Raw genomic sequence first — 21,098 nt, 5'->3', positions numbered from 1 at the left:
AAATTTCAAAATGCCAAAAAAAAGTATGTTGGCTTATTAATCCAAAGAATAACATGCACCGCCCCTAAATACTCTAAAGGTAGGCATTTGAGATTCACAATGCACAATAGAGGAAGGAACAAGGAATTTAAAGGGGTGATATCATTCTATATTACTTTTCCCTTTGCTTTAGACTGTTAAATGACGTATGTAGACATGTTTTAAGTCTGCAAAGCGAGAAAAATCTAAGCCCGATCCATGGGGAGTATTCGTTCCCACCGAGTACGAATACTCTCCCAGGCTAGCCGCAATGTTTACATTTTCTTGGGGGTGTTAGTTGCCGACTCACGCGCAAAGCGTTTGACCAATAGCAACAGAGTGGGTGTGCTGACCAATCACAGCAGTCTTGGCTACTCGGGAGGGGGGCCTTAAAGCGCCATGAAACAAAAACGGACGTTTCTGAAAGATGCAGGAATTGGTTTGGCAGATATTAACAGTTTGAGAACAAAAACTGGTATTTTTGCAATACTGGCTGTTAACCCTATTCTAGTAATCCCCCCAATTGCAATTGTAAACCCTGAGAATGCATAAAAGGGGATTTTTAAGGCAAGCAACCTTTCTTATTGGAGGAATTTGAATGAAGGTGTTCACCAATACCCCAGGGCTAGTGGGGCAATGGGTATCGCGTCTTTCCAGGTTTGACCCCTGCCTTGCTCGAATGTTTTTTAAAAGGCCCCAAAACTGATGTTGTGTTATTATACCAAAGAACACCATTAACTATCCCTAAGTAACCCTGCATAAGTTTTTTGAACAATTCAAAAATATCAAAAGACATTTCAAACCCTGTTTCTTTCAAATGAATAAAAACAGAATGAAAAACAGTGTCACGGCATCTTTTCGGCTTGTATAGCTTTGAGCAGAAAGAACAAAAGCATTGCATACCGGGATCTTGGAGACATCATCATTTTTCGATTCATCCAATTTCATGAGGGCTTAAATTCAGCATTTCATTGCTAGTGGTGCAATGGGTCATGTGCTCGACTGCCGATCTGAAGTTTCTAGGTCCAGGTCCTGGCATGCTCCAAAGAGATTCAACGTCATAAATAGGTAAATGTGTTATTCAAAAAAAAAAAAGGCAATTTCCCCAACCAGATAGAATGGGCCACATTCTTACCTACATATTGGCAGCAATTTGACTTTTACAATGAAAAAATGGGCTGGGAATAAGGATTTTAAAGCAAGCGTCCTTTCTTGTTGGACGTGATTGAATGAAGGTCCATACATAAAGTGGAGGGCTAGTGGCGCAATGGATAACGCGTCTGACTACGGATCAGAAGATTCTAGGTTCGACTCCTGGCTAGCTCGCAAAATTTTAAAATGCCAAAACAAGTATGTTGGGTTATTATTCCGAAGAATAACATGCACCACCCCTAGATAGATAGTCAATTGAGATTCACAATGAGCAATAGAGGTTGAACAAGGAATTTAAAGGGGTGATAGCATTCTATTTTACTTTTCCTTTTGCTTTAGACTGTTAAATGACGTATGTAGACATGTTTCAAGTCTGCTAAGGGAGAAAAATCTGACCACGGCTCAGAAGATTCCAGGTTCGACTCCTGGCTAGCTCGCAAAATTTCAAAATGCCAAAAAAAAGTATGTTGGCTTATTAATCCAAAGAATAACATGCACCGCCCCTAAATACTCTAAAGGTAGACATTTGAGATTCACAATGAACATTAGAGGAAGGAACAAGGAATTTAAAGGGGTGATATCATTCTACATTACTTTTCCCTTTGCTTTAGACTGTTAAATGACGTATGTAGACATGTTTTAAGTCTGCAAAGCGAGAAAAATCTAAGCCCGATCCATGGGGAGTATTCGTTCCCACCGAGTACGAATACTCTCCCAGGCTAGCCGCAATGTTTACATTTTCTTGGGGGTGTTAGTTGCCGACTCATGCGCAAAGCGTTTGACCAATAGCAACAGAGTGGGTGTGCTGACCAATCACAGCAGTCTTGGCTTCTCGGAAGGGGGGCCTTAAAGCGCCATGAAACAAAAACGGACGTTTCTGAAAGATGCAGGAATTGGTTTGGCAGATATTAACAGTTTGAGAACAAAAACGGGTATTTTTACAATACTGGCTGTTAACCCTATTCTAGTAATCCCCCCAATTGCAATTGTAAACCCTGAGAATGCATAAAAGGGGATTTTTAAGGCAAGCAACCTTTCTTATTGGAGGAATTTGAATGAAGGTGTTCACCAATACCCCAGGGCTAGTGGGGCAATGGGTATCGCGTCTTTCCAGGTTTGACCCCTGCCTTGCTCGAATGTTTTTTAAAAGGCCCCAAAACTGATGTTGTGTTATTATACCAAAGAACACCATTAACTATCCCTAAGTAACCCTGCATAAGTTTTTTGAACAATTCAAAAATATCAAAAGACATTTCAAACCCTGTTTCTTTCAAATGAATAAAAACAGAATGAAAAACAGTGTCACGGCATCTTTTCGGCTTGTATAGCTTTGAGCAGAAAGAACAAAAGCATTGCATACCGGGATCTTGGAGACATCATCATTTTTCGATTCATCCAATTTCATGAGGGCTTAAATTCAGCATTTCATTGCTAGTGGTGCAATGGGTCATGTGCTCGACTGCCGATCTGAAGTTTCTAGGTCCAGGTCCTGGCATGCTCCAAAGAGATTCAACGTCATAAATAGGTAAATGTGTTATTCAAAAAAAAAAAAGGCAATTTCCCCAACCAGATAGAATGGGCCACATTCTTACCTACATATTGGCAGCAATTTGACTTTTACAATGAAAAAATGGGCTGGGAATAAGGATTTTAAAGCAAGCGTCCTTTCTTGTTGGACGTGATTGAATGAAGGTCCATACATAAAGTGGAGGGCTAGTGGCGCAATGGATAACGCGTCTGACTACGGATCAGAAGATTCTAGGTTCGACTCCTGGCTAGCTCGCAAAATTTTAAAATGCCAAAACAAGTATGTTGGGTTATTATTCCGAAGAATAACATGCACCACCCCTAGATAGATAGTCAATTGAGATTCACAATGAGCAATAGAGGTTGAACAAGGAATTTAAAGGGGTGATAGCATTCTATTTTACTTTTCCTTTTGCTTTAGACTGTTAAATGACGTATGTAGACATGTTTCAAGTCTGCTAAGGGAGAAAAATCTGACCACGGCTCAGAAGATTCCAGGTTCGACTCCTGGCTAGCTCGCAAAATTTCAAAATGCCAAAAAAAAGTATGTTGGCTTATTAATCCAAAGAATAACATGCACCGCCCCTAAATACTCTAAAGGTAGGCATTTGAGATTCACAATGCACAATAGAGGAAGGAACAAGGAATTTAAAGGGGTGATATCATTCTATATTACTTTTCCCTTTGCTTTAGACTGTTAAATGACGTATGTAGACATGTTTTAAGTCTGCAAAGCGAGAAAAATCTAAGCCCGATCCATGGGGAGTATTCGTTCCCACCGAGTACGAATACTCTCCCAGGCTAGCCGCAATGTTTACATTTTCTTGGGGGTGTTAGTTGCCGACTCACGCGCAAAGCGTTTGACCAATAGCAACAGAGTGGGTGTGCTGACCAATCACAGCAGTCTTGGCTACTCGGGAGGGGGGCCTTAAAGCGCCATGAAACAAAAACGGACGTTTCTGAAAGATGCAGGAATTGGTTTGGCAGATATTAACAGTTTGAGAACAAAAACTGGTATTTTTGCAATACTGGCTGTTAACCCTATTCTAGTAATCCCCCCAATTGCAATTGTAAACCCTGAGAATGCATAAAAGGGGATTTTTAAGGCAAGCAACCTTTCTTATTGGAGGAATTTGAATGAAGGTGTTCACCAATACCCCAGGGCTAGTGGGGCAATGGGTATCGCGTCTTTCCAGGTTTGACTCCTGCCTTGCTCGAAAGTTTTTTAAAAGGCCCAAAAACAGATGTTGTGTTATTATACCAAACACCATTAACTATCCCTAAGTAACCCTGCATAAGTTTTTTGAACAATTCAAAAATATCAAAAAGACATTTCAAACCCTGTTTCTTTCAAATGAATAAAAACAGAATGAAAAACAGTGTCACGGCATCTTTTCGGCTTTTATAGCTTTGAGCAGAAAGAACAAAAGCATTGCATACCGGGATCTTGGAGACGTCATCATTTTTCGATTCATCCAATTTCATGAGGGCTTAAATTCAGCTTTTCATTGCTAGTGGTGCAATGGGTCATGTGCTCGACTGCCGATCTGAAGATTCTAGGTCCAGGTCCTGGCATGCTCCAAAGAGATTCAACGTCATAAATAGGTAAATGTGTTATTCAAAAAAAAAAAAGCCAATTTCCCCAACCAGATAGAATGGGCCACATTCTTACCTACATATTGGCAGCAATTTGACTTTTACAATGAAAAAATGGGCTGGGAATAAGGATTTCAAAGCAAGCGTCCTTTCTTGTTGGACGTCATTGAATGAAGGTCCATAGATAAAGTGGAGGGTTAGTGGCGCAATGGATAACGCGTCTGACTACGGATCAGAAGATTCTAGGTTCGACTCCTGGCTAGCTCGCAAAATTTTAAAATGCCAAAACAAGTATGTTGGGTTATTATTCCGAAGAATAACATGCACCACCCCTAGATAGATAGTCAATTGAGATTCACAATGAGCAATAGAGGTTGAACAAGGAATTTAAAGGGGTGATAGCATTCTATTTTACTTTTCCTTTTGCTTTAGACTGTTAAATGACGCCGGTAGACATGTTTCAAGTCTGCTAAGGGAGAAAAATCTGACCACGGCTCAGAAGATTCCAGGTTCGACTCCTGGCTAGCTCGCAAAATTTCAAAATGCCAAAAAAAAGTATGTTGGCTTATTAATCCAAAGAATAACATGCACCGCCCCTAAATACTCTAAAGGTAGGCATTTGAGATTCACAATGCACAATAGAGGAAGGAACAAGGAATTTAAAGGGGTGATATCATTCTATATTACTTTTCCCTTTGCTTTAGACTGTTAAATGACGTATGTAGACATGTTTTAAGTCTGCAAAGCGAGAAAAATCTAAGCCCGATCCATGGGGAGTATTCGTTCCCACCGAGTACGAATACTCTCCCAGGCTAGCCGCAATGTTTACATTTTCTTGGGGGTGTTAGTTGCCGACTCACGCGCAAAGCGTTTGACCAATAGCAACAGAGTGGGTGTGCTGACCAATCACAGCAGTCTTGGCTTCTCGGGAGGGGGGCCTTAAAGCGCCATGAAACAAAAACGGACGTTTCTGAAAGATGCAGGAATTGGTTTGGCAGATATTAACAGTTTGAGAACAAAAACGGGTATTTTTACAATACTGGCTGTTAACCCTATTCTAGTAATCCCCCCAATTGCAATTGTAAACCCTGAGAATGCATAAAAGGGGATTTTTAAGGCAAGCAACCTTTCTTATTGGAGGAATTTGAATGAAGGTGTTCACCAATACCCCAGGGCTAGTGGGGCAATGGGTATCGCGTCTTTCCAGGTTTGACTCCTGCCTTGCTCGAATGTTTTTTAAAAGGCCCCAAAACTGATGTTGTGTTATTATACCAAAGAACACCATTAACTATCCCTAAGTAACCCTGCATAAGTTTTTTGAACAATTCAAAAATATCAAAAGACATTTCAAACCCTGTTTCTTTCAAATGAATAAAAACAGAATGAAAAACAGTGTCACGGCATCTTTTCGGCTTGTATAGCTTTGAGCAGAAAGAACAAAAGCATTGCATACCGGGATCTTGGAGACATCATCATTTTTCGATTCATCCAATTTCATGAGGGCTTAAATTCAGCTTTTCATTGCTAGTGGTGCAATGGGTCATGTGCTCGACTGCCGATCTGAAGTTTCTAGGTCCAGGTCCTGGCATGCTCCAAAGAGATTCAACGTCATAAATAGGTAAATGTGTTATTCAAAAAAAAAAAAGCCAATTTCCCCAACCAGATAGAATGGGCCACATTCTTACCTACATATTGGCAGCAATTTGACTTTTACAATGAAAAAATGGGCTGGGAATAAGGATTTTAAAGCAAGCGTCCTTTCTTGTTGGACGTAATTGAATGAAGGTCCATACATAAAGTGGAGGGCTAGTGGCGCAATGGATAACGCGTCTGACTACGGATCAGAAGATTCTAGGTTCGACTCCTGGCTAGCTCGCAAAATTTTAAAATGCCAAAACAAGTATGTTGGGTTATTATTCCGAAGAATAACATGCACCACCCCTAGATAGATAGTCAATTGAGATTCACAATGAGCAATAGAGGTTGAACAAGGAATTTAAAGGGGTGATAGCATTCTATTTTACTTTTCCTTTTGCTTTAGACTGTTAAATGACGCCGGTAGACATGTTTCAAGTCTGCTAAGGGAGAAAAATCTGACCACGGCTCAGAAGTTTCCAGGTTCGACTCCTGGCTAGCTCGCAAAATTTCAAAATGCCAAAAAAAAGTATGTTGGCTTATTATTCCAAAGAATAACATGCACCACCCCTAAATACTCTAAGGGTAGTCAATTGAGATTCACAATGAGCAATAGAGGTTGAAAAAGGAATTTAAAGGGGTGATAGCATTCTATTTTACTTTTCCTTTTGCTTTAGACTGTTAAATGACGTATGTAGACATGTTTCAAGTCTGCTCGTTCCCACCGAGTACGAATACTCTCCCAGGCTAGCCGCAATGTTTACATTTTCTTGGGGGTGTTAGTTGCCGACTCACGCGCAAAGTGTTTGACCAATAGCAACAGAGTGGGTGTGCTGACCAATCACAGCAGTCTGGGCTACTCGGGAGGGCGGCCTTAAAGCGACATGAAACAAAAACGGACGTTTCTGAAAGATGCAGGAATTGGTTTGGCAGATATTAACAGTTTGAGAACAAAAACGGGTATTTTTACAATACTGGCTGTTAACCCTATTCTAGTAATCCCCCCAATTGCAATTGTAAACCCTGAGAATGCATAAAAGGGGATTTTTAAGGCAAGCAACCTTTCTTATTGGAGGAATTTGAATGAAGGTGTTCACCAATACCCCAGGGCTAGTGGGGCAATGGGTATCGCGTCTTTCCAGGTTTGACTCCTGCCTTGCTCGAAAGTTTTTTAAAAGGCCCAAAAACAGATGTTGTGTTATTATACCAAAGAACACCATTAACTATCCCTAAGTAACCCTGCATAAGTTTTTTGAACAATTCAAAAATATCAAAAGACATTTCAAACCCTGTTTCTTTCAAATGAATAAAAACAGAATGAAAAACAGTGTCACGGCATCTTTTCGGCTTGTATAGCTTTGAGCAGAAAGAACAAAAGCATTGCATACCGGGATCTTGGAGAAATCATCATTTTTCGATTCATCCAATTTCATGAGGGCTTAAATTCAGCTTTTCATTGCTAGTGGTGCAAAGGGTCATGTGCTCGACTGCCGATCTGAAGATTCTAGGTCCAGGTCCTGGCATGCTCCAAAGAGATTCAACGTCATAAATAGGTAAATGTGTTATTCTAAAAAAAAAAGGCCAATTTCCCCAACCAGATAGAATGGTCCACATTCTTACCTACATATTGGCAGCAATTTGACTTTTACAATGAAAAAATGGGCTGGGAATAAGGATTTTAAAGCAAGCGTCCTTTCTTGTTGGACGTCCTTGAATGAAGGTCCATACATAAAGTGGAGGGCTAGTGGCGCAATGGATAACGCGTCTGACTACGGATCAGAAGATTCTAGGTTCGACTCCTGGCTAGCTCGCAAAATTTTAAAATGCCAAAACAAGTATGTTGGGTTATTATTCCGAAGAATATCATGCACCACCCCTAGATACTCTAAAGGTAGTCAATTGAGATTCACAATGAGCAATAGAGGTTGAACAAGGAATTTAAAGGGGTGATAGCATTCTATTTTACTTTCCCTTTTGCTTTAGACTGTTAAATGACGTATGTAGACATGTTTCAAGTCTGCAAAGGGAGAAAAATCTGACCACGGCTCGGAAGATTCCAGGTTCGACTCCTGGCTAGCTCGCAAAATTTCAAAATGCCAAAACAAGTATGTTGGGTTATTATTCCGAAGAATAACATGCACCACCCCTAGATACTCTAAAGGTAGTCAATTGAGATTCACAATGAGCAATAGAGGTTGAACAAGGAATTTAAAGGGGTGATAGCATTCTATTTTACTTTTCCTTTTGCTTTAGACTGTTAAATGACGCCGGTAGACATGTTTCAAGTCTGCTAAGGGAGAAAAATCTGACCACGGCTCAGAAGATTCCAGGTTCGACTCCTGGCTAGCTCGCAAAATTTCAAAATGCCAAAAAAAAGTATGTTGGCTTATTAATCCAAAGAATAACATGCACCGCCCCTAAATACTCTAAAGGTAGACATTTGAGATTCACAATGAACAATAGAGGAAGGAACAAGGAATTTAAAGGGGTGATATCATTCTATATTACTTTTCCCTTTGCTTTAGACTGTTAAATGACGTATGTAGACATGTTTTAAGTCTGCAAAGCGAGAAAAATCTAAGCCCGATCCATGGGGAGTATTCGTTCCCACCGAGTACGAATACTCTCCCAGGCTAGCCGCAATGTTTACATTTTCTTGGGGGTGTTAGTTGCCGACTCACGCGCAAAGCGTTTGACCAATAGCAACAGAGTGGGTGTGCTGACCAATCACAGCAGTCTTGGCTACTCGGGAGGGGGGCCTTAAAGCGCCATGAAACAAAAACGGACGTTTCTGAAAGATGCAGGAATTGGGTTGGCAGATATTAACAGTTTGAGAACAAAAACTGGTATTTTTGCAATACTGGCTGTTAACCCTATTCTAGTAATCCCCCCAATTGTAATTGTAAACCCTGAGAATGCATAAAAGGGGATTTTTAAGGCAAGCAACCTTTCTTATTGGAGGAATTTGAATGAAGGTGTTCACCAATACCCCAGGGCTAGTGGGGCAATGGGTATCGCGTCTTTCCAGGATTGACTCCTGCCTTGCTCGAAAGTTTTTTAAAAGGCCCAAAAACAGATGTTGTGTTATTATACCAAACACCATTAACTATCCCTAAGTAACCCTGCATAAGTTTTTTGAACAATTCAAAAATATCAAAAAGACATTTCAAACCCTGTTTCTTTCAAATGAATAAAAACAGAATGAAAAACAGTGTCACGGCATCTTTTCGGCTTGTATAGCTTTGAGCAGAAAGAACAAAAGCATTGCATACCGGGATCTTGGAGAAATCATCATTTTTCGATTCATCCAATTTCATGAGGGCTTAAATTCAGCTTTTCATTGCTAGTGGTGCAATGGGTCATGTGCTCGACTGCCGATCTGAAGATTCTAGGTCCAGGTCCTGGCATGCTCCAAAGAGATTCAACGTCATAAATAGGTAAATGTGTTATTCAAAAAAAAAAAAGCCAATTTCCCCAACCAGATAGAATGGGCCACATTCTTACCTACATATTGGCAGCAATTTGACTTTTACAATGAAAAAATGGGCTGGGAATAAGGATTTTAAAGCAAGCGTCCTTTCTTGTTGGACGTCATTGAATGAAGGTCCATACATAAAGTGGAGGGCTAGTGGCGCAATGGATAACGCGTCTGACTACGGATCAGAAGATTCTAGGTTCGACTCCTGGCTAGCTCGCAAAATTTTAAAATGCCAAAACAAGTATGTTGGGTTATTATTCCGAAGAATAACATGCACCACCCCTAGATATTCGAAAGGTAGTCTATTGAGATTCACAATGAGCAATAGAGGTTGAACAAGGAATTTAAAGGGGTGATAGCATTCTATTTTACTTTTCCTTTTGCTTTAGACTGTTAAATGACGTATGTAGACATGTTTCAAGTCTGCTACGGGAGAAAAATCTGACCACGGCTCAGAAGATTCCAGGTTCGACTCCTGGCTAGCTCGCAAAATTTCAAAATGCCAAAAAAAAGTATGTTGGCTTATTAATCCAAAGAATAACATGCACCGCCCCTAAATACTCTAAAGGTAGACATTTGAGATTCACAATGAACAATAGAGGAAGGAACAAGGAATTTAAAGGGGTGATATCATTCTATATTACTTTTCCCTTTGCTTTAGACTGTTAAATGACGTATGTAGACATGTTTTAAGTCTGCAAAGCGAGAAAAATCTAAGCCCGATCCATGGGGAGTATTCGTTCCCACCGAGTACGAATACTCTCCCAGGCTAGCCGCAATGTTTACATTTTCTTGGGGGTGTTAGTTGCCGACTCACGCGCAAAGCGTTTGACCAATAGCAACAGAGTGGGTGTGCTGACCAATCACAGCAGTCTTGGCTTCTCGGGAGGGGGGCCTTAAAGCGCCATGAAACAAAAACGGACGTTTCTGAAAGATGCAGGAATTGGTTTGGCAGATATTAACAGTTTGAGAACAAAAACGGGTATTTTTACAATACTGGCTGTTAACCCAATTCTAGTAATCCCCCCAATTGCAATTGTAAACCCTGAGAATGCATAAAAGGGGATTTTTAAGGCAAGCAACCTTTCTTATTTGAGGAATTTGAATGAAGGTGTTCACCAATACCCCAGGGCTAGTGGGGCAATGGGTATCGCGTCTTTCCAGGTTTGACTCCTGCCTTGCTCGAAAGTTTTTTAAAAGGCCCAAAAACAGATGTTGTGTTATTATACCAAACACCATTAACTATCCCTAAGTAACCCTGCATAAGTTTTTTGAACAATTCAAAAATATCAAAAAGACATTTCAAACCCTCTTTCTTTCAAATGATTAAAAACAGAATGAAAAACAGTGTCACGGCATCTTTTCGGCTTGTATAGCTTTGAGCAGAAAGAACAAAAGCATTGCATACCGGGATCTTGGAGAAATCATCATTTTTCGATTCATCCAATTTCATGAGGGCTTAAATTCAGCTTTTCATTGCTAGTGGTGCAATGGGTCATGTGCTCGACTGCCGATCTGAAGATTCTAGGTCCAGGTCCTGGCATGCTCCAAAGAGATTCAACGTCATAAATAGGTAAATGTGTTATTCAAAAAAAAAAAAGCCAATTTCCCCAACCAGATAGAATGGGCCACATTCTTACCTACATATTGGCAGCAATTTGACTTTTACAATGAAAAAATGGGCTGGGAATAAGGATTTTAAAGCAAGCGTCCTTTCTTGTTGGACGTCATTGAATGAAGGTCCATACATAAAGTGGAGGGCTAGTGGCGCAATGGATAACGCGTCTGACTACGGATCAGAAGATTCTAGGTTCGACTCCTGGCTAGCTCGCAAAATTTTAAAATGCCAAAACAAGTATGTTGGGTTATTATTCCGAAGAATAACATGCACCACCCCTAGATACTCTAAAGGTAGTCAATTGAGATTCACAATGAGCAATAGAGGTTGAACAAGGAATTTAAAGGGGTGATAGCATTCTATTTTACTTTTCCTTTTGCTTTAGACTGTTAAATGACGTATGTAGACATGTTTCAAGTCTGCTACGGGAGAAAAATCTGACCACGGCTCAGAAGATTCCAGGTTCGACTCCTGGCTAGCTCGCAAAATTTCAAAATGCCAAAAAAAAGTATGTTGGCTTATTAATCCAAAGAATAACATGCACCGCCCCTAAATACTCTAAAGGTAGACATTTGAGATTCACAATGAACAATAGAGGAAGGAACAAGGAATTTAAAGGGGTGATATCATTCTATATTACTTTTCCCTTTGCTTTAGACTGTTAAATGACGTATGTAGACATGTTTTAAGTCTGCAAAGCGAGAAAAATCTAAGCCCGATCCATGGGGAGTATTCGTTCCCACCGAGTACGAATACTCTCCCAGGCTAGCCGCAATGTTTACATTTTCTTGGGGGTGTTAGTTGCCGACTCACGCGCAAAGCGTTTGACCAATAGCAACAGAGTGGGTGTGCTGACCAATCACAGCAGTCTTGGCTTCTCGGGAGGGGGGCCTTAAAGCGCCATGAAACAAAAACGGACGTTTCTGAAAGATGCAGGAATTGGTTTGGCAGATATTAACAGTTTGAGAACAAAAACGGGTATTTTTACAATACTGGCTGTTAACCCAATTCTAGTAATCCCCCCAATTGCAATTGTAAACCCTGAGAATGCATAAAAGGGGATTTTTAAGGCAAGCAACCTTTCTTATTGGAGGAATTTGAATGAAGGTGTTCACCAATACCCCAGGGCTAGTGGGGCAATGGGTATCGCGTCTTTCCAGGTTTGACTCCTGCCTTGCTCGAATGTTTTTTAAAAGGCCCAAAAACTGATGTTGTGTTATTATACCAAAGAACACCATTAACTATCCCTAAGTAACCCTGCATAAGTTTTTTGAACAATTCAAAAATATCAAAAGACATTTCAAACCCTGTTTCTTTCAAATGAATAAAAACAGAATGAAAAACAGTGTCACGGCATCTTTTCGGCTTGTATAGCTTTGAGCAGAAAGAACAAAAGCATTGCATACCGGGATCTTGGAGACATCATCATTTCCGATTCATCCAATTTCATGAGGGCTTAAATTCAGCTTTTCATTGCTAGTGGTGCAATGGGTCATGTGCTCGACTGCCGATCTGAAGTTTCTAGGTCCAGGTCCTGGCATGCTCCAAAGAGATTCAACGTCATAAATAGGTAAATGTGTTATTCAAAAAAAAAAAAGCCAATTTCCCCAACCAGATAGAATGGGCCACATTCTTACCTACATATTGGCAGCAATTTGACTTTTACAATGAAAAAATGGGCTGGGAATAAGGATTTTAAAGCAAGCGTCCTTTCTTGTTGGACGTGATTGAATGAAGGTCCATACATAAAGTGGAGGGCTAGTGGCGCAATGGATAACGCGTCTGACTACGGATCAGAAGATTCTAGGTTCGACTCCTGGCTAGCTCGCAAAATTTTAAAATGCCAAAACAAGTATCTTGGGTTATTATTCTGAAGAATAACATGCACCACCCCTAGATACTCTAAAGGTAGTCAATTGAGATTCACAATGAGCAATAGAGGTTGAACAAGGAATTTAAAGGGGTGATAGCATTCTATTTTACTTTTCCTTTTGCTTTAGACTGTTAAATGACGTATGTAGACATGTTTCAAGTCTGCTACGGGAGAAAAATCTGACCACGGCTCAGAAGATTCCAGGTTCGACTCCTGGCTAGCTCGCAAAATTTCAAAATGCCAAAAAAAAGTATGTTGGCTTATTAATCCAAAGAATAACATGCACCGCCCCTAAATACTCTAAAGGTAGACATTTGAGATTCACAATGAACAATAGAGGAAGGAACAAGGAATTTAAAGGGGTGATATCATTCTATATTACTTTTCCCTTTGCTTTAGACTGTTAAATGACGTATGTAGACATGTTTTAAGTCTGCAAAGCGAGAAAAATCTAAGCCCGATCCATGGGGAGTATTCGTTCCCACCGAGTACGAATACTCTCCCAGGCTAGCCGCAATGTTTACATTTTCTTGGGGGTGTTAGTTGCCGACTCACGCGCAAAGCGTTTGACCAATAGCAACAGAGTGGGTGTGCTGACCAATCACAGCAGTCTTGGCTTCTCGGGAGGGGGGCCTTAAAGCGCCATGAAACAAAAACGGACGTTTCTGAAAGATGCAGGAATTGGTTTGGCAGATATTAACAGTTTGAGAACAAAAACGGGTATTTTTACAATACTGGCTGTTAACCCTATTCTAGTAATCCCCCCAATTGCAATTGTAAACCCTGAGAATGCATAAAAGGGGATTTTTAAGGCAAGCAACCTTTCTTATTGGAGGAATTTGAATGAAGGTGTTCACCAATACCCCAGGGCTAGTGGGGCAATGGGTATCGCGTCTTTCCAGGTTTGACTCCTGCCTTGCTCGAATGTTTTTTAAAAGGCCCAAAAACTGATGTTGTGTTATTATACCAAAGAACACCATTAACTATCCCTAAGTAACCCTGCATAAGTTTTTTGAACAATTCAAAAATATCAAAAGACATTTCAAACCCTGTTTCTTTCAAATGAATAAAAACAGAATGAAAAACAGTGTCACGGATTCTTTTCGGCTTGTATAGCTTTGAGCAGAAAGAACAAAAGCATTGCATACCGGGATCTTGGAGACATCATCATTTTTCGATTCATCCAATTTCATGAGGGCTTAAATTCAGCTTTTCATTGCTAGTGGTGCAATGGGTCATGTGCTCGACTGCCGATCTGAAGTTTCTAGGTCCAGGTCCTGGCATGCTCCAAAGAGATTCAACGTCATAAATAGGTAAATGTGTTATTCTAAAAAAAAAAAGCCAATTTCCCCAACCAGATAGAATGGGCCACATTCTTACCTACATATTGGCAGCAATTTGACTTTTACAATGAAAAAATGGGCTGGGAATAAGGATTTTAAAGCAAGCGTCCTTTCTTGTTGGACGTGATTGAATGAAGGTCCATACATAAAGTGGAGGGCTAGTGGCGCAATGGATAACGCGTCTGACTACGGATCAGAAGATTCTAGGTTCGACTCCTGGCTAGCTCGCAAAATTTTTAAATGCCAAAACAAGTATGTTGGGTTATTATTCCGAAGAATAACATGCACCACCCCTAGATACTCTAAAGGTAGTCAATTGAGATTCACAATGAGCAATAGAGGTTGAACAAGGAATTTAAAGGGGTGATAGCGTTCTATTTTACTTTTCCTTTTGCTTTAGACTGTTAAATGACGCCGGTAGACATGTTTCAAGTCTGCTAAGGGAGAAAAATCTGACCACGGCTCAGAAGTTTCCAGGTTCGACTCCTGGCTAGCTCGCAAAATTTCAAAATGCCAAAAAAAAGTTTGTTGGCTTATTATTCCAAAGAATAACATGCACCACCCCTAAATACTCTAAGGGTAGTCAATTGAGATTCACAATGAGCAATAGAGGTTGAACAAGGAATTTAAAGGGGTGATAGCATTCTATTTTACTTTTCCTTTTGCTTTAGACTGTTAAATGACGTATGTAGACATGTTTCAAGTCTGCTCGTTCCCACCGAGTACGAATACTCTCCCAGGCTAGCCGCAATGTTTACATTTTCTTGGGGGTGTTAGTTGCCGACTCACGCGCAAAGCGTTTGACCAATAGCAACAGAGTGGGTGTGCTGACCAATCACAGCAGTCTGGGCTACTCGGGAGGGCGGCCTTAAAGCGCCATGAAACAAAAAAGGACGTTTCTGAAAGATGCAGGAATTGGGTTGGCAGATATTAACAGTTTGAGAACAAAAACTGGTATTTTTGCAATACTGGCTGTTAACCCTATTCTAGTAATCCCCCCAATTACAATTGTAAACCCTGAGAATGCATAAAAGGGGATCTTTAAGGCAAGCAACCTTTCTTATTGGAGGAATTTGAATGAAGGTGTTCACCAATACCCCAGGGCTAGTGGGGCAATGGGTATCGCGTCTTTCCAGGTTTGACTCCTGCCTTGCTCGAAAGTTTTTTAAAAGGCCCAAAAACAGATGTTGTGTTATTATACCAAAGAACACCATTAACTATCCCTAAGTAACCCTGCATAAGTTTATTGAACAATTCAAAAATATCAAAAGACATTTCAAACCGTTTCTTTCAAATGAATAAAAACAGAATGAAAAACAGTGTCACGGCATCTTTTCGGCTTGTATAGCTTTGAGCAGAAAGAACAAAAGCATTGCATACCGGGATCTTGGAGACATCATCATTTTTCGATTCATCCAATTTCATGAGGGCTTAAATTCAGCTTTTCATTCCTAGTGGTGCAATGGGTCATGTGCTCGACTGCCGATCTGAAGATTCTAGGTCCAGGTCCTGGCATGCTCCAAAGAGATTCAACGTCATAAATAGGTAAATGTGTTATTCTTAAAAAAAAAGCCAATTTCCCCAACCAGATAGAATGGGCCATATTCTTACCTACATATTGGCAGCAATTTGACTTTTACAATGAAAAAATGGGCTGGGAATAAGGATTTTAAAGCAAGCGTCCTTTCTTGTTGGACGTGATTGAATGAAGGTCCATACATAAAGTGGAGGGCTAGTGGCGCAATGGATAACGCGTCTGACTACGGATCAGAAGATTCTAGGTTCGACTCCTGGCTAGCTCGGAAAATTTTAAAATGCCAAAACAAGTATGTTGGGTTATTATTCCGAAGAATAACATGCACCACCCCTAGATAGGTAGTCAATTGAGATTCACAATGAGCAATAGAGGTTGAACAAAGAATTTAAAGGGGTGATAGCATTCTATTTTACTTTTCTTTTTGCTTTAGACTGTAAAATGGCGTATGCAGACATGTTTCAAGTCTGCAAAGGGAGAAAAATCTGACCACGGCTCGGAAGATTCCAGGTTCGACTCCTGGCTAGCTCGCAAAATTTCAAAATGCCAAAAAAAAGTATGTTGGCTTATTAATCCAAAGAATAACATGCACCGCCCCTAAATACTCTAAAGGTAGACATTTGAGATTCACAATGAACAATAGAGGAAGGAACAAGGAATTTAAAGGGGTGATATCATTCTATATTACTTTTCCCTTTGCTTTAGACTGTTAAATGACGTATGTAGACATGTTTTAAGTCTGCAAAGCGAGAAAAATCTAAGCCCGATCCATGGGGAGTATTCGTTCCCACCGAGTACGAATACTCTCCCAGGCTAGCCGCAATGTTTACATTTTCTTGGGGGTGTTAGTTGCCGACTCACGCGCAAAGCGTTTGACCAATAGCAACAGAGTGGGTGTGCTGACCAATCACAGCAGTCTTGGCTACTCGGGAGGGGGGCCTTAAAGCGCCATGAAACAAAAACGGACGTTTCTGAAAGATGCAGGAATTGGTTTGGCAGATATTAACAGTTTGAGAACAAAAACGGGTATTTTTACAATACTGGCTGTTAACCCTATTCTAGTAATCCCCCCAATTGTAATTGTAAACCCTGAGAATGCATAAAAGGGGATTTTTAAGGCAAGCAACCTTTCTTATTGGAGGAATTTGAATGAAGGTGTTCACCAATACCCCAGGGCTAGTGGGGCAATGGGTATCGCGTCTTTCCAGGATTGACTCCTGCCTTGCTCGAAAGTTTTTTAAAAGGCCCAAAAAACAGATGTTGTGTTATTATACCAAACACCATTAACTATCCCTAAGTAACCCTGCATAAGTTTTTTGAACAATTCAAAAATATCAAAAGACATTTCAAACCCTGTTTCTTTCAAATGAATAAAAACAGAATGAAAAACAGTGTCACGGCATCTTTTCGGCTTGTATAGCTTTGAGCAGAAAGAACAAAAGCATTGCATACCGGGATCTTGGAGAAATCATCATTTTTCGATTCATCCAATTTCATGAGGGCTTAAATTCAGCTTTTCATTGCTAGTGGTGCAATGGGTCATGTGCTCGACTGCCGATCTGAAGATTCTAGGTCCAGGTCCTGGCATGCTCCAAAGAGATTCAACGTCATAAATAGGTAAATGTGTTATTCAAAAAAAAAAAAGCCAATTTCCCCAACCAGATAGAATGGGCCACATTCTTACCTACATATTGGCAGCAATTTGACTTTTACAATGAAAAAATGGGCTGGGAATAAGGATTTTAAAACAAGCGTCCTTTCTTGTTGGACGTCATTGAATGAAGGTCCATACATAAAGTGGAGAGCTAGTGGCGCAATGGATAACGCGTCTGACTACGGATCAGAAGGTTCTAGGTTTGACTCCTGGCTAGCTCGCAAAATTTTAAAATGCCAAAACAAGTATGTTGGGTTATTATTCCGAAGAATAACATGCACCACCCCTAGATACTCGAAAGGTAGTCAATTGAGATTCACAATGAGCAATAGAGGTTGAACAAGGAATTTAAAGGGGTGATAGCATTCTATTTTACTTTTCCTTTTGCTTTAGACTGTTAAATGACGTATGTAGACATGTTTCAAGTCTGCTACGGGAGAAAAATCTGACCACGGCTCAGAAGATTCCAGGTTCGACTCCTGGCTAGCTCGCAAAATTTCAAAATGCCAAAAAAAAGTATGTTGGCTTATTAATCCAAAGAATAACATGCACCGCCCCTAAATACTCTAAAGGTAGACATTTGAGATTCACAATGAACAATAGAGGTTGAACAAGGAATTTAAAGGGGTGATATCATTCTATATTACTTTTCCCTTTGCTTTAGACTGTTAAATGACGTATGTAGACATGTTTTAAGTCTGCAAAGCGAGAAAAATCTAAGCCCGATCCATGGGGAGTATTCGTTCCCACCGAGTACGAATACTCTCCCAGGCTAGCCGCAATGTTTACATTTTCTTGGGGGTGTTAGTTGCCGACTCACGCGCAAAGCGTTTGACCAATAGCAACAGAGTGGGTGTGCTGACCAATCACAGCAGTCTTGGCTTCTCGGGAGGGGGGCCTTAAAGCGCCATGAAACAAAAACGGACGTTTCTGAAAGATGCAGGAATTGGTTTGGCAGATATTAACAGTTTGAGAACAAAAACGGGTATTTTTACAATACTGGCTGTTAACCCTATTCTAGTAATCCCCCCAATTGCAATTGTAAACCCTGAGAATGCATAAAAGGGGATTTTTAAGGCAAGCAACCTTTCTTATTGGAGGAATTTGAATGAAGGTGTTCACCAATACCCCAGGGCTAGTGGGGCAATGGGTATCGCGTCTTTCCAGGTTTGACTCCTGCCTTGCTCGAATGTTTTTTAAAAGGCCCAAAAACTGATGTTGTGTTATTATACCAAAGAACACCATTAACTATCCCTAAGTAACCCTGCATAAGTTTTTTGAACAATTCAAAAATATCAAAAGACATTTCAAACCCTGTTTCTTTCAAATGAATAAAAACAGAATGAAAAACAGTGTCACGGATTCTTTTCGGCTTGTATAGCTTTGAGCAGAAAGAACAAAAGCATTGCATACCGGGATCTTGGAGACATCATCATTTTTCGATTCATCCAATTTCATGAGGGCTTAAATTCAGCTTTTCATTGCTAGTGGTGCAATGGGTCATGTGCTCGACTGCCGATCTGAAGTTTCTAGGTCCAGGTCCTGGCATGCTCCAAAGAGATTCAACGTCATAAATAGGTAAATGTGTTATTCTAAAAAAAAAAAGCCAATTTCCCCAACCAGATAGAATGGGCCACATTCTTACCTACATATTGGCAGCAATTTGACTTTTACAATGAAAAAATGGGCTGGGAATAAGGATTTTAAAGCAAGCGTCCTTTCTTGTTGGACGTGATTGAATGAAGGTCCATACATAAAGTGGAGGGCTAGTGGCGCAATGGATAACGCGTCTGACTACGGATCAGAAGATTCTAGGTTCGACTCCTGGCTAGCTCGCAAAATTTTTAAATGCCAAAACAAGTATGTTGGGTTATTATTCCGAAGAATAACATGCACCAGTCCTAGATAGGTAGTCAATTGAGATTCACAATGAGCAATAGAGGTTGAACAAAGAATTTAAAGGGGTGATAGCATTCTATTTTACTTTTCTTTTTGCTTTAGACTGTTAAATGGCGTATGTAGACATGTTTCAAGTCTGCAAAGGGAGAAAAATCTGACCACGGCTCGGAAGATTCCAGGTTCGACTCCTGGCTAGCTCGCAAAATTTCAAAATGCCAAAAAAAAGTATGTTGGCTTATTAATCCAAAGAATAACATGCACCGCCCCTAAATACTCTAAAGGTAGACATTTGAGATTCACAATGAACAATAGAGGAAGGAACAAGGAATTTAAAGGGGTGATATCATTCTATATTACTTTTCCCTTTGCTTTAGACTGTTAAATGACGTATGTAGACATGTTTTAAGTCTGCAAAGCGAGAAAAATCCAAGCCCGATCCATGGGGAGTATTCGTTCCCACCGAGTACGAATACTCTCCCAGGCTAGCCGCAATGTTTACATTTTCTTGGGGGTGTTAGTTGCCGACTCACGCGCAAAGCGTTTGACCAATAGCAACAGAGTGGGTGTGCTGACCAATCACAGCAGTCTTGGCTACTCGGGAGGGGGGCCTTAAAGCGCCATGAAACAAAAACGGACGTTTCTGAAAGATGCAGGAATTGGTTTGGCAGATATTAACAGTTTGAGAACAAAAACTGGTATTTTTGCAATACTGGCTGTTAACCCTATTCTAGTAATCCCCCCAATTGTAATTGTAAACCCTGAGAATGCATAAAAGGGGATTTTTAAGGCAAGCAACCTTTCTTATTGGAGGAATTTGAATGAAGGTGTTCACCAATACCCCAGGGCTAGTGGGGCAATGGGTATCGCGTCTTTCCAGGATTGACTCCTGCCTTGCTCGAAAGTTTTTTAAAAGGCCCAAAAACAGATTTTGTGTTATTATACCAAACACCATTAACTATCCCTAAGTAACCCTGCATAAGTTTTTTGAACAATTCAAAAATATCAAAAAGACATTTCAAACCCTGTTTCTTTCAAATGAATAAAAACAGAATGAAAAACAGTGTCACGGCATCTTTTCGGCTTGTATAGCTTTGAGCAGAAAGAACAAAAGCATTGCATACCGGGATCTTGGAGAAATCATCATTTCCGATTCATCCATTTTCATGAGGGCTTAAATTCAGCTTTTCATTGCTAGTGGTGCAATGGGTCATGTGCTCGACTGCCGATCTGAAGATTCTAGGTCCAGGTCCTGGCATGCTCCAAAGAGATTCAACGTCATAAATAGGTAAATGTGTTATTCTAAAAAAAAAAAGCCAATTTCCCCAACCAGATAGAATGGGCCACATTCTTACCTACATATTGGCAGCAATTTGACTTTTACAATGAAAAAATGGGCTGGGAATAAGGATTTTAAAGCAAGCGTCCTTTCTTGTTGGACGTGATTGAATGAAGGTCCATACAAAAAGTGGAGGGATAGTGGCGCAATGGATAACGCGTCTGACTACGGATGAGAAGATTCTAGGTTCGACTCCTGGCTAGCTCGCAAAATTTTAAAATGCCAAAACAAGTATGTTGGGTTATTATTCCGAAGAATAACATGCACCACCCCTAGATACTCTAAAGGTAGTCAATTGAGATTCACAATGAGCAATAGAGGTTGAACAAGGAATTTAAAGGGGTGATAGCGTTCTATTTTACTTTTCCTTTTGCTTTAGACTGTTAAATGACGCCGGTAGACATGTTTCAAGTCTGCTAAGGGAGAAAAATCTGA

Source organism: Pollachius pollachius, assembly GCF_949987615.1.
Source record: "Pollachius pollachius genome assembly, chromosome: 15".
NCBI lineage: Eukaryota > Metazoa > Chordata > Actinopteri > Gadiformes > Gadidae > Pollachius > Pollachius pollachius.
This window is presented reverse-complemented; position numbering follows the sequence as displayed.